This window comes from Melospiza melodia, chromosome 8, assembly GCF_035770615.1.
Source record: "Melospiza melodia melodia isolate bMelMel2 chromosome 8, bMelMel2.pri, whole genome shotgun sequence".
In the NCBI taxonomy this organism is placed as follows: Eukaryota; Metazoa; Chordata; class Aves; order Passeriformes; family Passerellidae; genus Melospiza; species Melospiza melodia.
The window spans coordinates 27,523,038-27,536,030 of record NC_086201.1 but is presented as its reverse complement, the minus strand read 5'-3'; the positions used below and the strand labels follow the sequence as shown (position 1 = coordinate 27,536,030).

General features: G+C 44.1%; 1 long non-coding RNA gene across 1 annotated transcript; it reads left to right on the top strand.

Moving 5' to 3' along the window:
* Nucleotides 1–8,600: 8,600 nt before the first annotated feature.
* LOC134421008 (uncharacterized) lies at nt 8,601–11,216 on the top strand. Its single transcript, XR_010028489.1, has 3 exons — nt 8,601–8,739; nt 9,653–9,704; nt 10,848–11,216. It is a non-coding gene; the product is annotated as an uncharacterized LOC134421008 (long non-coding RNA).
* Nucleotides 11,217–12,993: the final 1,777 nt, after the last annotated feature.

Below are 12,993 nucleotides of genomic sequence, written 5' to 3'. Positions count from 1 at the left end.
TTCAGTGGGATAATGACCAAGGAAACTGCTGAGACATGGATGGATTGCCAGGGATATGTCATGAGAAAGCTGTCCAGAGTCCTCTGCCCACATGCTGTGATGCTGGCTCACATTCCAAAGCAGGGATGCACACAGAAGAGATCGTTCGTGCTCTGAAGAACTTAGCCATCTATGCAAGTTCCTTTTTTATCCTTTATAGTGAGTCACTTGGAAAGGCTCCTTTTTTGGTCCTCTTTAGTTTGACTGCTGGTTCCTTTTGCTTGTATGCCCAGTCACAGCCCTGAGACTTGTGACTGAGCCTGCAATAGCTTGTGACTGGGGCTGCTGTCTTGGTTTATCTCTCTGGAGTGGTGGAAATATTCTTCTCTTTTTCTTAAGGACATCAGAGAATGTTTCTGACGAGGAAGGAATTCAATTCTTTCGAGAATTAATGGACAGCCAGGATGAAGTTCCACCTGCAGACTTTCTGCTTGCAGATTTGATCTGAAATTCCCACGAGGAGAACATTTTGTGTGGTCATTTCATGGTGTTTGCAGCCCCTGCCATGGTAATAGACTCAGTGCACTCCTGTGGTCTGCACATACATCTCCAGTTCCACTTTCCAAATGCTGTGTCCTCTGGAGCTACTCTTAAGTACCCACAAGGGATCAGTAGGAACAGGAGGGGCAGTTTTATAGGACATACAGGGACAGAAAGACAAGAAGCTTCAACTGGATGGGAATCCTGTCCTCTGAAGAAGTTACTTGTGAAGATTCAGAAAGTAAATAGTTAAATCTGGTAACTGCATTGATATGAGTTTGTAACACAAATGGACAAAATCTTCTCCATTCCTTCTGGATGGCGCTGTGTGGGGAAAGGTGATAAAGAAAAGTTTTGCTGTGCTGGTTGTGTTTATGATAGATGAAAGCCCCTCTAAAGATGACACCCTCTTGTTCTCTTTCATGACCTGCTGATGTATCTTAAGTCTTGGTTGCTGACTAAGGTAGCAGCACAGATAATCAAGCTTTTAAAGGCCCTATGTTCATACATCTAAAAACAACATTAAGAGAAGCTGAGGTGTATTCTTCTTTCATAGTGTATCATTAAAAGAACTGGTATAATATTTTCCCTGTAAAATACCTCCTAAAAAAAGAAGTAGCTCCTCAAAAGTATCTGGGCTGATAGAAGTATTTCAGGCACCAGTAGGATGACCATTAGGAGCATGCTTCCTTCTTTAGAAAGAAAAAGACACTGCATGAGAGACACTTTTCAAAGCATGCCTCACCATCAGCCCTGTGCTGAGGGATCTGGTGCCCTGCAGCTAGGAATATTTAGAAGTGTCATGCAGAAAAGGGACTCAAGCCAGTCCTGAGTTGCTAAGTTCCTCTAAAGGGATTTTGCCAAAAAAGGAGAGGAATTTATCACCTATTAGAACATAGTTTGGCTGTACTATGCAAGCAATTTAATAAGGTCTTTCTGTATGAGTACTAGAAATTTTTGAAATGAAAGAAGTAGGGCTGCTTCGTGTGCAATGAAAAATTTTTGCTATTGACTTCACTGAAACCTTGGCTCTTCACCAGATCCTTATCCTAAAGGGCTGAAGTGCCCTTAACAGAATGACTGCAAATTTATAAATCATAATTGGAGTCCTCAGCTGACATGGCAACCAGCACCACTCCTGCTCAGGATCTCGCCCTGCAAACCTGTAACCCCCTGACTATAGTATTCACTCAGGAGATTGCTTTGTCCCCAGTTATTTTTACTGGAATTTTTGTTGATAATAAAGAGCATCTAATTTCAAAGAAGTGTTTAAATTCAAATTATACTCCTGAGTACATAGTGTTTCAGTGCTTGGGCTTCAAACACACTGGAACAGGCTGATTTGTTTAATAGCTGCAGTCCTGGCTGGAATGTTTTTAAATTGTGTAAACATTCCTACTAGTTTTATGGGCTGCTAAACTTTTTTCTTTTCTCTTCTTTTCTTTTTTAATGTGGGTACAAATTTAACTTGACATTGTACTTTCCAAGCCTCCATTAAATAGGGCCAACTTGCTATTGATAGAGGAATATCTCTGGAATAGCGTTATGATGCCGTGCAATGGAAGGCTAGAAAAAGAAACCCAACCTAACATTATTTGTGAGATTATACTTTGTCTCAATGTCTGTGAGACCCCTGCTGGTGGAAAGGGGAAGAGATGGGAACGAAAAACCCAAGTTAATTTAATGGAGAAAGGAATTTATTTTCAGAATATGTTGTGTTTGCCAGTCACTGTTACCACGCAGCGACCAAAGACCTGAGTGCTTTGAAACTTCTCACTTACAGGTTGCAGTTCGTGCTTTCCTCACATAATTGTGTTTTACCTCTCTTCAAATGTGTCTGTGCTACTTCAAAAGAGCAGTACAGAAATCCTTGGCTACAGTATGTGGTTTCAGTTTTCCTTAATTTGGTGTCAGCCAAGATCAAGCTCATACAGTCCAGATGATTAAAAGGGACAGAGTTAAACCTGCTGCATTTTAGGGATTTAAAGCTTTCCTTTTCCTCCTGTAAATTTTGACCTTTTCAAAATGAGCTTCTCCCTCCCCCTCAAGAAAGTGGAACATAAAATAAATGTTTGCTACTTTTCTAGAGGAGCCAAATTCCATGCATTCTGGCTGCTTTTCACTGACATAAAAATTATTCCAAAATAATTTGTCATTATTTATAAAATGACACTGTATGTTACTGTAACAATAACAGCTAACTTGGCCCTTTCAAAGTTACATGCTTTCTCAAGAAATTTAAATCTAATAGGCAAAACACTGATCATGATGACCTTGGGAAAATACAACCTCAAGAAAGTAGTGGATGTTTGTGATTATTTTGGAATCTCCAGGCTGGAACAGTTTCCCATTGATGCAATTTGTACTTGTGTCACACCCCATGGAGGGGTTCTCTTGCTCGCCCTGTCTGCAGCTGGGTCCTGAAGAGGTAAAGAAGGAGCAGGGACAGCTTTAGTCCCCTCTGCTGAGAGTTCCCTGGGGAAGGAAAATGTGCTGGGCACAAAAAATCTGTGTAACTGTTGTCTGATTGTTTGCCTGTTGGTGGGACTAAGCAGAGATGGGCTGGGTACCAATCCATGCCATGCGGACTTGTTTTCTCTTTCCCGGTAGTGTGACTGAGCCTTGGGAACAGTTACCTAGTGGGATCATTGAAAAGGCTTGAGGAGCTGCTGAACTCTCATTGTCTAGTTTCCTTTGTCTAGGTTGCCTCAAATTATCACTGGACTTTATTATTTTAATACACAAACAAATTCTAAATCCACACAGAGGACACTTTTGTGCTGAAAATGCATTACACGCTTCTCAGACCTTGCAGCTGGTTGAGCACCAATGAAGGAAATAAATTTGGTAACTGAGCAGGGAAAGAAAGGTGCTTGGAGATGCAGTTTCTAATGCTTTCTTGTAGATATTCCCATCAGACCATACAAATAAATCTTCCAGTCTATATTAAGAAAGAAACAGGAGAATATAAAAATTTTAAAAAGTCTTTTAAAATTAAAACCTTTGGGAGTTTAATTAAATGTACTGTGAGAAAAATGTGCAGTTCACTTACAGCTATTGACTTGAGGTTTATACAGCCTTGCCAAGTCCTGGAATGAATATAGCTTTAATGTTGGAGCATTTGTTCGGCGCATTTTTTTAGGCTGAAGCAATGAGAAAATACATACCTAGATTCCACATATATACTAAAAAGGAAGGGTTTGGATTGCAAGTAATGAATATGACTTATTTAAGACCTGAAGTTCCCTTAAGAGAAAATTTTCAAGGATTTTGTGGGATGAAAAACAGCATCTTGTGAAGTCCACATTTGGATTGACATCCCATAACATGTGGGTGAGATGTGGGTCATTTCGGCCTCACTCATGCTGGATGCTCTGTTTCACAGACTCACGCCGCATTCTGCTAAAGACGCACTGGGGAAGCCTCAGCAGAGCTTCGATTCCTCATCACGTACGTCCTTCCTCTTATTTGTAAGTGCAGTGCCCACCCGCTTGCCTACTCCTTTTCACCTGTTCATGTATTTTCCTGTGTGTTCCAAAGTGCCCATCTGCCAAGGAAGCCTCCCTGCTCCTCCCACCGCCACTGGCACCTTCCCTGCAGGACGTTCTCCCTGCGGGACGTTCTTTCTCCCTGTGGGATGTTCTTTTCCCTGTGGGATGTTCTTTTCCCTGCGGGATGTTCTCTTCCCTGTGGGATGTTCTCCTCCCCGCGGGATGTTCTCCCTGCGGGATGTTCTTCTCCCTACGGGATGCTCTTTCTCCCTGCGGGATGTTCTTCTCCCTACAGGATGCTCTTTCTCCCTGCGGGATGCTCTTCTCCCTACGGGATGTTCTCCTCCCCGCGGGATGTTCTCTCTGCGGGATGTTCTTTCTCCCTGCGGGATGCTCTTTCTCCCTGCGGGACGTTCTTTCTCCCCGCGGGACGTTCTTTCTCCCCGCGGGATGTTCTCCTCCCCGCCGGATGTTCTTTCTCCCTGCGGGATGTTCTTTCTCCCTGCGGGATACTCTTTCTCCCTGCGGGATGCTCTTTCTCCCTGCGGGATGCTCTTTCTCCCTGCGGGATGTTCTCCCTGCGGGATGCTCTTTCTCCCTGCGGGATGTTCTCCCTGCGGGATGTTCTTTCTCCCCGCGGGATGCTCTTTCTCCCTGCGGGATGTTCTTTCTCCCTGCGGGATGTTCTTTCTCCCTGCGGGATGTTCTTTCTCCCTGCGGGATGCTCTTTCTCCCCGCGGGATGTTCTTTCTCCCCGCGGGATGTTCTTTCTCCCTGCGGGATGTTCTTTCTCCCCGCGGGATGTTCTTTCTCCTTGCGGGATGTTCTTTCTCCTTGCGGGATGTTCTTTCTCCCCGCGGGATGTTCTTTCTCCCCGCGGGATGCTCTTTCTCCCTGCGGGATGCTCTTTCTCCCTGCGGGATGCTCTTTCTCCCTGCGGGATGTTCTCCCTGCGGGATGTTCTTTCTCCCTGCGGGATGTTCTCCCCGCGCTGATCCCGCACCCGGCCGGGAGCGGCGGTGCCGGGAGCGCCCTCTGGCGGCGGCGCGGCGGCAGCGCGCCCTGGCCCGGCCCAGCGCGGGTCGCGCCTTGCGGGGATCCCGGTGCAGCCGCTCCTGTCCCACGCTGGAACAGGGCCGGGAAGCTCACAGCTCGTTTCTCAAGCGCAAGAATCTTTGTTGTCCTTTTGTGATCGGCGCAGGTGCTTTTACTGACACGTTCAGTTTTACAGCGATACACAGAGTCACCTGCAGGAGCAGCTGCGACCTGTTGCTTCTCAGAAGTTTGGGAGAAATAAGGTCCTACAAAGAGGGGCAGCACTCAGGTATTGCTGCTCACTGCAGGTATTGCTGCTGTTGTGTAGACAGAGAAAACATTAGGCAGATGGAAATCAGAATTATTTCAAGAAATACCAGAGCTATTGGTGAACGTGACTGCAAATGCAGACAGAGGGAGATATTCCCAAAGCAAGGCAGAAAACAAATAAATAAAAAGGCATAAGAAGAAAGCTCTAGTTCCAAGATGTGACATGTGGAGCATTACACAATAGCCTCAAATTGAAACACAGGATGTATTATTGCATGAAATGAGAGGGGCTGGGAAGGAAAACTATGCAAAGACAGAAAAATATGTATAGAGTGCTAGGGCTGGAAAAATTCTCCAGAGAGAACATCACAAAAACTGACCTCATGATGGCCTTTAGTAGAATTCAGAGTTGTAAAGATCTGGCTTTTTTTTTTTTTTTCTATCTCTGAGGCTCTGTTTCTCTAGTAGAAATATCATTGTTTAAGAGCAAAATTAGTTTAAAATGTTCCTTAGTTAAACATTTAAAATTATTGTTCCTGTGTTTCAGTCTTTCAGGTAATTTTGTCTTTATTTGGGGACACACCATTTTCATGTAGATTCTAGGTAGTTCTGCTCATTTTGGGCATGCCCATTGCAGGTGCTTAAATCTGTCCTGTGTTCACACCACACCACACCACACAGAGGGCACTACACTGATGACCTAAGCTTGTTCTTTAGGAATGACATTTTGCTCTTTATAAAACACAATGTCTTCTTTTAACTGAGTTCCATGAATACATCCCTTATTTAGATGCCTTGTATTTTCAATGTAATTTTTCCTACTTTGGAGCTATACCACCAACAGGAGAAAATATGCATCAGTGCTCATCACCTCTAGTGCTAATTGTATTTGCCATTATTTGAGAGTAAAGAACATGTAGGTCTGATATAACATGTATTTCTGATATATCCCCAGCAGCACTTTCTGTAAGTAATCAAACTGGAAGCAATGCATTCCACTTTTTGAAGAAAATTTATTCTTTTGTCAGCAAGTATGTCAGTAGTTTGTCCATCTCAGAGTTCCTTTATCTGGGATTGTTTGTCTTGGATGTCTTAAAAAATTCCAGTGATTTTAATCTGTTTTAAATGATCCTCACTAGTTTCAAAGCCATATTGGAAATACTGTTCCACCCATAAAGTGGGTTTGGTCACCATGAACAGGAGAAGGATCAGGTAACTGAACTGGGCACAAAACTGGAGCAAAGAAAATAAGATAACTATAGAGACAGGGATTCCCCTGGTAAAGAGGAAATAAATTGCCACCACAAACCAATAAATCTGGGCAAAGGTTCTAGTCTAGGATCAATTTCTAAGGTCCCTGTCTATAACACTTTTAATTGACAGGCTGGTGGTTTTCAACATGAGTTCACTTCCAAATGCAAGAGAAGTAGCAGTAACAGGGGTGGTATAAAATACAGATTGATTCATCCAAGTGAGGTTACTGGACTTAGAAAAAGATTTCATCTCTCTAGAAAACGCTGCCTCCTGTAGTGTCGCTCCATCAGATGTAGGAGAAGTATAACCATCCATTTCTGTAATTACAGTGACAAACTCATTTTGGGAATCCAATCTACTTCACTTGTGTCTTCTGAACATTGCAGGAGAAATGCTTGGCTCTTATGGGTTCCATGAAAGCCCTGAACACTGTGGAAAGTCCCTGCTTGCAGGCTCTGCAGGAATTGCAGGAATTGCAGGGAGGAGCACTGACTGCTGTGGAAGGTGTGAGAAGGTCTGAGAGCTCAGAGCAGGGCCACAAACCCGAGCAGAGACTCTCATGGGCAATGGCAGCTTGAGCAAAGTGTCTGAATGAGAGGATTGTCACGTAAAAGGAGGACATGAAGCAGCCTTCTTCTTTTTGCCAGCCTGGAGGTGAGGCCTAAGGAAAGACCCAACAGGGTTGTTAAGGCAGGCTAAACAAAAGTGGGAAGTTTTGGCATGCTTGTGGAGACTCCACTTTCTCCCTTGGAGCACTGGGAAAGAGATGAAGTTTGTTGGATCTCCTTCAGCCTGTTGGGACCACTGGAGAGCACTTCTGCCAGGAAATCCAGACAAGTAATGGTACAAGTGGCACCCAATGCTAGACCCTTCTGTTGGGTGAAGAGACAAGATGTGTCTGGCACGGCTGGGAGGGAGTGAGGGATGGAAGGGAAGCTTTGTGTCCAGACTGGTCAGTGTTGGGACCCTTTTGCCAGCCTGCAGTTAGCTCACATTTGTAACTCCTGTGGTGCACAAATGTCTGTGACACCAAACACTTGTCTCTAACACCAAACATTTGCTGGATGGGCTTTTCTGGGTACCCAGGGCTTCAGGAGCAGTGCAGATCAGTGGATACTCAGAAATGCCATCAGGACCCTTCATCACAGCAGTTTCTGGTGACAGAGAACACTGGATTGTTGAGCTTGCCATGTCTCATTCTGACTACAGAAAAACTGTGCACATTTGTGCATGCCATGCTCAAGTGAGCTCTGCTGCTGCTGCTGCTGTGGAGAGGCTTTGGTGCCTAGGTGGAGCCCCAGACCATCATAACTCCCTCACTCAATACCTGGGCTGTGCTGGTACACTGAAGAGTGTTGAAATCAATCCCATCAGGATGCAGAGATAAACAAGCATTGCAAAAGCTAATTGTTACAAAAATCACACCAATTCTTACCATGCAAATTTTTTTTCTTTCTTTTTGGGTAGAACTAGCTCAGTGGCACATCTCTTGAACTGTGAAAAAGTGGGTAAGATTTAGATGATCAGATAAAAGGTATCCTTCTCAGTCTTCAAGGCAAAAAAGTCACTCAGCTGAGCTTTGTCACTTGGAGGTGAATGCTGGCAGGAACCAGTCAGGAGCAGTAGGTTTTACCATATTCAAAAAACCAAACTGAAACGAAAACAAATCAAGAAGCTAGAAACACTTGGTGTTGCCAGTGCTAGGCTGCAGCCTGAGTCATAGGAAGCAGTGCCACAGCTGTTTGACACACAATTTGACACACATTTTGACAAGTTCACTTCTACTGCTGTGCCCTGATGTGCCCCTATGGGAGACCTGCAGTAGAGTGGCGGTGCTGTGTCATTTAGTTCTGGGGTGCTTGTGCAAGGAAGGGATGGGCACTGTGCAGCCACTGACAAACGGATTCAGATGCTGAATTTTAAAAACAAGGATTTTCTGGGTTTTTTTTACCAGTTTGAGTGAAAATGCTCAAAAATTTAGTCTTTTTTTTTTTTTTTTTTTTTTTTTTTTTTTTTTTTCAGTTAGGTTACTGGCTATTGTACAGGAGTAATTGATGTAGAGGATGCAACATTAGTAACAACCGCAGTTCACAGAATGATGGTCACAGAACGGGTCAGGCTGGAAGGGACCACAAAGGGCCATCTGGCCCAGCTCCCTGCTCAAGCACAGGTAATGTCCTTTACCACTTTGAGGGATAAGAACTGAATTGTCAGTATCAGCTGCGATGGCAAGGGTCCAGTGCTGCCATGCAAAACCATTTTTGCTGAAGTTCCAGGGCAGACAGCGCAGCCTTGAAACCCTCACTGACAGTCCGCATGTTCCTTGTCCGAGCGGGGGTGAGTCTGGGCCACGAGGCCCGCGCTCCGTTAGCGTCTCTGTGCGGCCGGCAGAGGGCTGCACGCCCCGGGCTCGCTCCCGTTTTCCCGGGGGAATCCCGGGTGTCCCCGGGCGGGCCGGGCCGCGCGCTCCGCCCCCTCAGGGCGCGGGGCCGGGGCGGGCGCGGGGCCGGCAGGGGGCAGCAGAGCGCCGCGGGAGGCGCGCGGGGCCCTCACGGCCGGCGGGGCCCTCCCGGCGCGGATCCCGCGGGGCTCGGCCCGCGCTGCGCCCGGCGGTGCCGGCCCTGCCCGGCGGCGGGAGCGGCTCCCCTGTGCGGGACCGGCCACCCCCCGCCCCACAGCGAGCCCATCGCCCCCGCGCTCCTCCCGGCGTGCGGCAGCGCCGTGAGGGGCCGGCCGGCGGGCAAAGGCGTCGCTTTGCCCTTGTAAACACTTGAGAGCATCCCGCCGGAGCTGCCTTCCCCGCCGCTGCCCCGGCGCTGTTCGGTGCACAACCATCAGCTTGGTACCGTGCCCCGCAATTTGACGTTTTTGTTTCTTGACAACTTCATACAGCTTTTTAGCAGGTTTTGTTTTGGACGGAGGTTTTCTGCGTATTTACTGTCTCTTCTAAACCAAGTACAATGCGTAATATTCAGACGCGTTGTGAATAAGCAGAATTTGTTAGCTTGTTAAAATTAAGTGATTCCTAGTAAGCACAGGGTGTAATCCTATACTTAGACTTCTGACTCTCATTTATTTCGCAGCACAACTTTTTGTCTTGGACACACACTTCAGCGCTACAAATTAATCTCTGAGGTGAGACACCGCGTTGCCGCTGGCAAGGAAAGCTCGCTTTTGTAGTAGTAGTGACTAATTTACACGCCTGCCCCCGCTCTCTTTCTAGCCTTCTATTCATAAGCAATATATCGAGGGTGGACCAATGCCAGCAGAACAGTCTGTCTTCAGGAAAGATACTAGCTTTTTTTTCACCCTTGCTTGACTCTCTACTTGTGCTGGCACAGAAAGTCTGTCAGTACAACCTCCATCGTTACCTTATTTTTCCTTGTTTCCTTTCCTCCTACTCCAGTTCCCTCCAACCCTTCAACTTCTTCCTGATAAATATCTTGATGCTGAGGAAGGCGCTAACAGGAGTTTGTGAGTGTTTTAATTTAGAAGTCATTCTTTCTGAGATTGATTTCGAGGAAGCAAAAGTCCCTTTGTAACTGTCACTTGAATATCTCACGTCTGATACAAATGCCTTGCCTGCTTTGCTCAGGTTTATTACGAGCTGCTCTGTAGCCACAGAAATCCTCAGGCTTCTTGCTGAAATTGCAGCCAGGCATCCCTTTCTGCAAGGCGAGGGAGAAAGGAGGTCCACGGGAGTTCATGTTAACAATGACTCTAAATGCCCGTTTCCCACACATCTTTGCTAGCACAAACAGCAAAAATAGTCCACTTGCACAGAATCTGATTCAGCTTTCTTGCATTCCGCAATAACAGATGGATTGCTAGACTGTTTACTGTTGCTTCCCACAAACTTCCTGTTAGTAAACTCCTGTATTATTTATGAAACAAAAAAATTACAAAGAAGTATCTTAGCTGATTACTGCCTGCTGGTGAACCGCTGCCAAAGAAACTTTTTATACAAATACATTTATGAGAGCAAGGCTCCCTTCTGATGCAGTTGTTGGGGTATTATTATTATTTTTACAATTGTTTGTTTCACAATTTCCTGTGACCCTATTGTGCTCCTCTCCTGAGCAGGTATTTCCTGCACTCAGACATTTGCAGTTGAGTTGAGGTATCTGTGAATGTAAAGGAGCAGGGGGAAAAAAAAATCAATACACATACATGTTACAGAGATCAGCTATGAATAAGAAATATTTAAAGCTTTGTTGCTTTGCAGTGACAATGATGAATGAGAATTTACTAATGTGGCATTAATCTCTGCTGACCTAGCTTAGGAAGCCGAGTGTCTCGGAGCTTTTTGACAGAAAACAGGGAGTAGTGCTGTATCGACCACCTTCCTGCTACTTCTGATGTAAGTAGACAGTAAATGTGAAGAAACTTTATTTTCCTCTCAGACTGGCTGTTAAACTCCACAAAACAGAGGAGCTGAGAGGAGCACTTTGTTTGCACTGCATACTGTAGATTAGACTGATTTCTGACTCTCAGAGTTGTGAGGGAGGAAGCCAGCCTGAAATCTGTCTGTACAATTTTATCAACAGAGCTAGTGAGTTTTAAAAATCATCTCTAATAAAAAAGAGCAGACTGTAATGCAAAAATATGAAATTTGCATATTAATAAAAGTACTTTTAGTGTTTTTAGAAATAACACTTGACCTAAAGTAATTCTGTTTTTTTAAATTGTTGCTATTACATTTCATTGAGATTCTGCTCTATTTGTGTATTCTGTATGAATGAATTGGCTGCTCCACCTGATATTTATGATGGTAGTCATGCATTATATATACACACAGAAACAGAATGAAATTTTTTCTGATCTGAGACACAGATAATTATTCCTCGAGATTTTTTATTTGATTCCCTAAACCAAAACCAAAACTCAAACCAGCACTGTAGAGCGAGCACTTTCTAACGTCAGCCCTGCTACACGGATCATTCATTGCACGAGGTTTAACAAAAAAAAGCTGCTGTGTGTTATAGGCAACTGCAGGATGCTGATTAAATCACTGCATACCTTTATAAGATCTGTACTTGCAAAAAAACTGGTATCAGAGGGAACAGGGCATTTACTGATGCTGGGACAGAGCTCATTCCCGAGTGTGAGTGAGAGTCGGCGTCACGATCCCTCATTTCAAGCCATAGTAAGAATATGTCTGCTCTGAGCAAACTCTCCTTTCTCTGCCTCCTCAAACACCCTCGCTCGGAGCTCCTGCTGGCACAAACAGAATTCCATAGTATTAAGGCAGATGATCAGTGGCACTATGTCCTGATGCTTCAATCCACCAACAAGAATCTTGTGACAGATGTTTCTGCACTTTATGCAAATAGGAACTTCATGGATCAGTTTTCTTTTCCTCCGTGGAATATATGCAGCTGGAAAACAGAAATCCAGCTCTGCGGCACAAAGTGAAAAGAGAAAAAAAATTAAGAAATCATCATGCCTCTGACCAAACAGGCAGCCAGGAGAAAGCGATCTGTAGCTGTGAAATCAAATAATTAAACTGCTGGTTCCCAGGACCTTTTCTGGGCTTAATCAAGTGGTGTATGTGACGATCCAGGTTTTGTGGGCGCTTTCTGCAACAGCGCTGTGGCTCACAAGTCATTTCTGAAGCGGGAAAAAGAGATCTCTCCTGTGCTGTGTATAATGCTTCCTCATAAATATTTTTCTTTCTTTTAGCCTTTCTGATATGCTGTTTTCACTCTCACAGTAGTTGTGGATAGCTGTATTAGATATGATACATAAGTGTATTTGAAATAGTGGAGCTTGCAGAAGAAAGGATTTCAGCCTATTATATGTAATAAATAGGGTATAGACATTTATATAAACTGAATGGGTTTAGGTATGTTCTTTATAATAGCACGGAAAGCTGGACATGTGAGAGTGACTGATGAAAAGAAGAAGAAGAATTTCCTTCCTCTTGGTTGAAAGGAAAATAATAAGGCTTAAACTTAGTGAATTAGAGGAGGTTTTAAGGAAATGTAGTTTTGTAAATTATTGTGTAATATATAGAATCATGCAATACAGAAGAGCTGTAGAATGCCACCTATTATAACACTAGAAAATCATGAAAGGTGATAATCCTCAATGCAATTATTTGTAAAAAGCTATTTTGATTACTATTAATAAATAAAATCAATACCATTATTTTAGACTGATTTTTTTCTTCTTTGATTTTATATATTTCCTTGAAGATTTCAGTGGAAGTATTTTTTATCATCAGGCATCAGAATAAGTCTCATGAATTGTTAGACAACATCTGTATCTTATTTTCTTGGTGAGGCTTTTGTCAATTTTGTATATTTTAGGTGTTTTAATATCTCTTGTGGGTCACAAACTTTTTTTCAAAATTTTCACTTAATACTTAATTCAAAGCCTGTATCTGATACCGTGTGAACACTCAGTCAGGATCTATGATAAA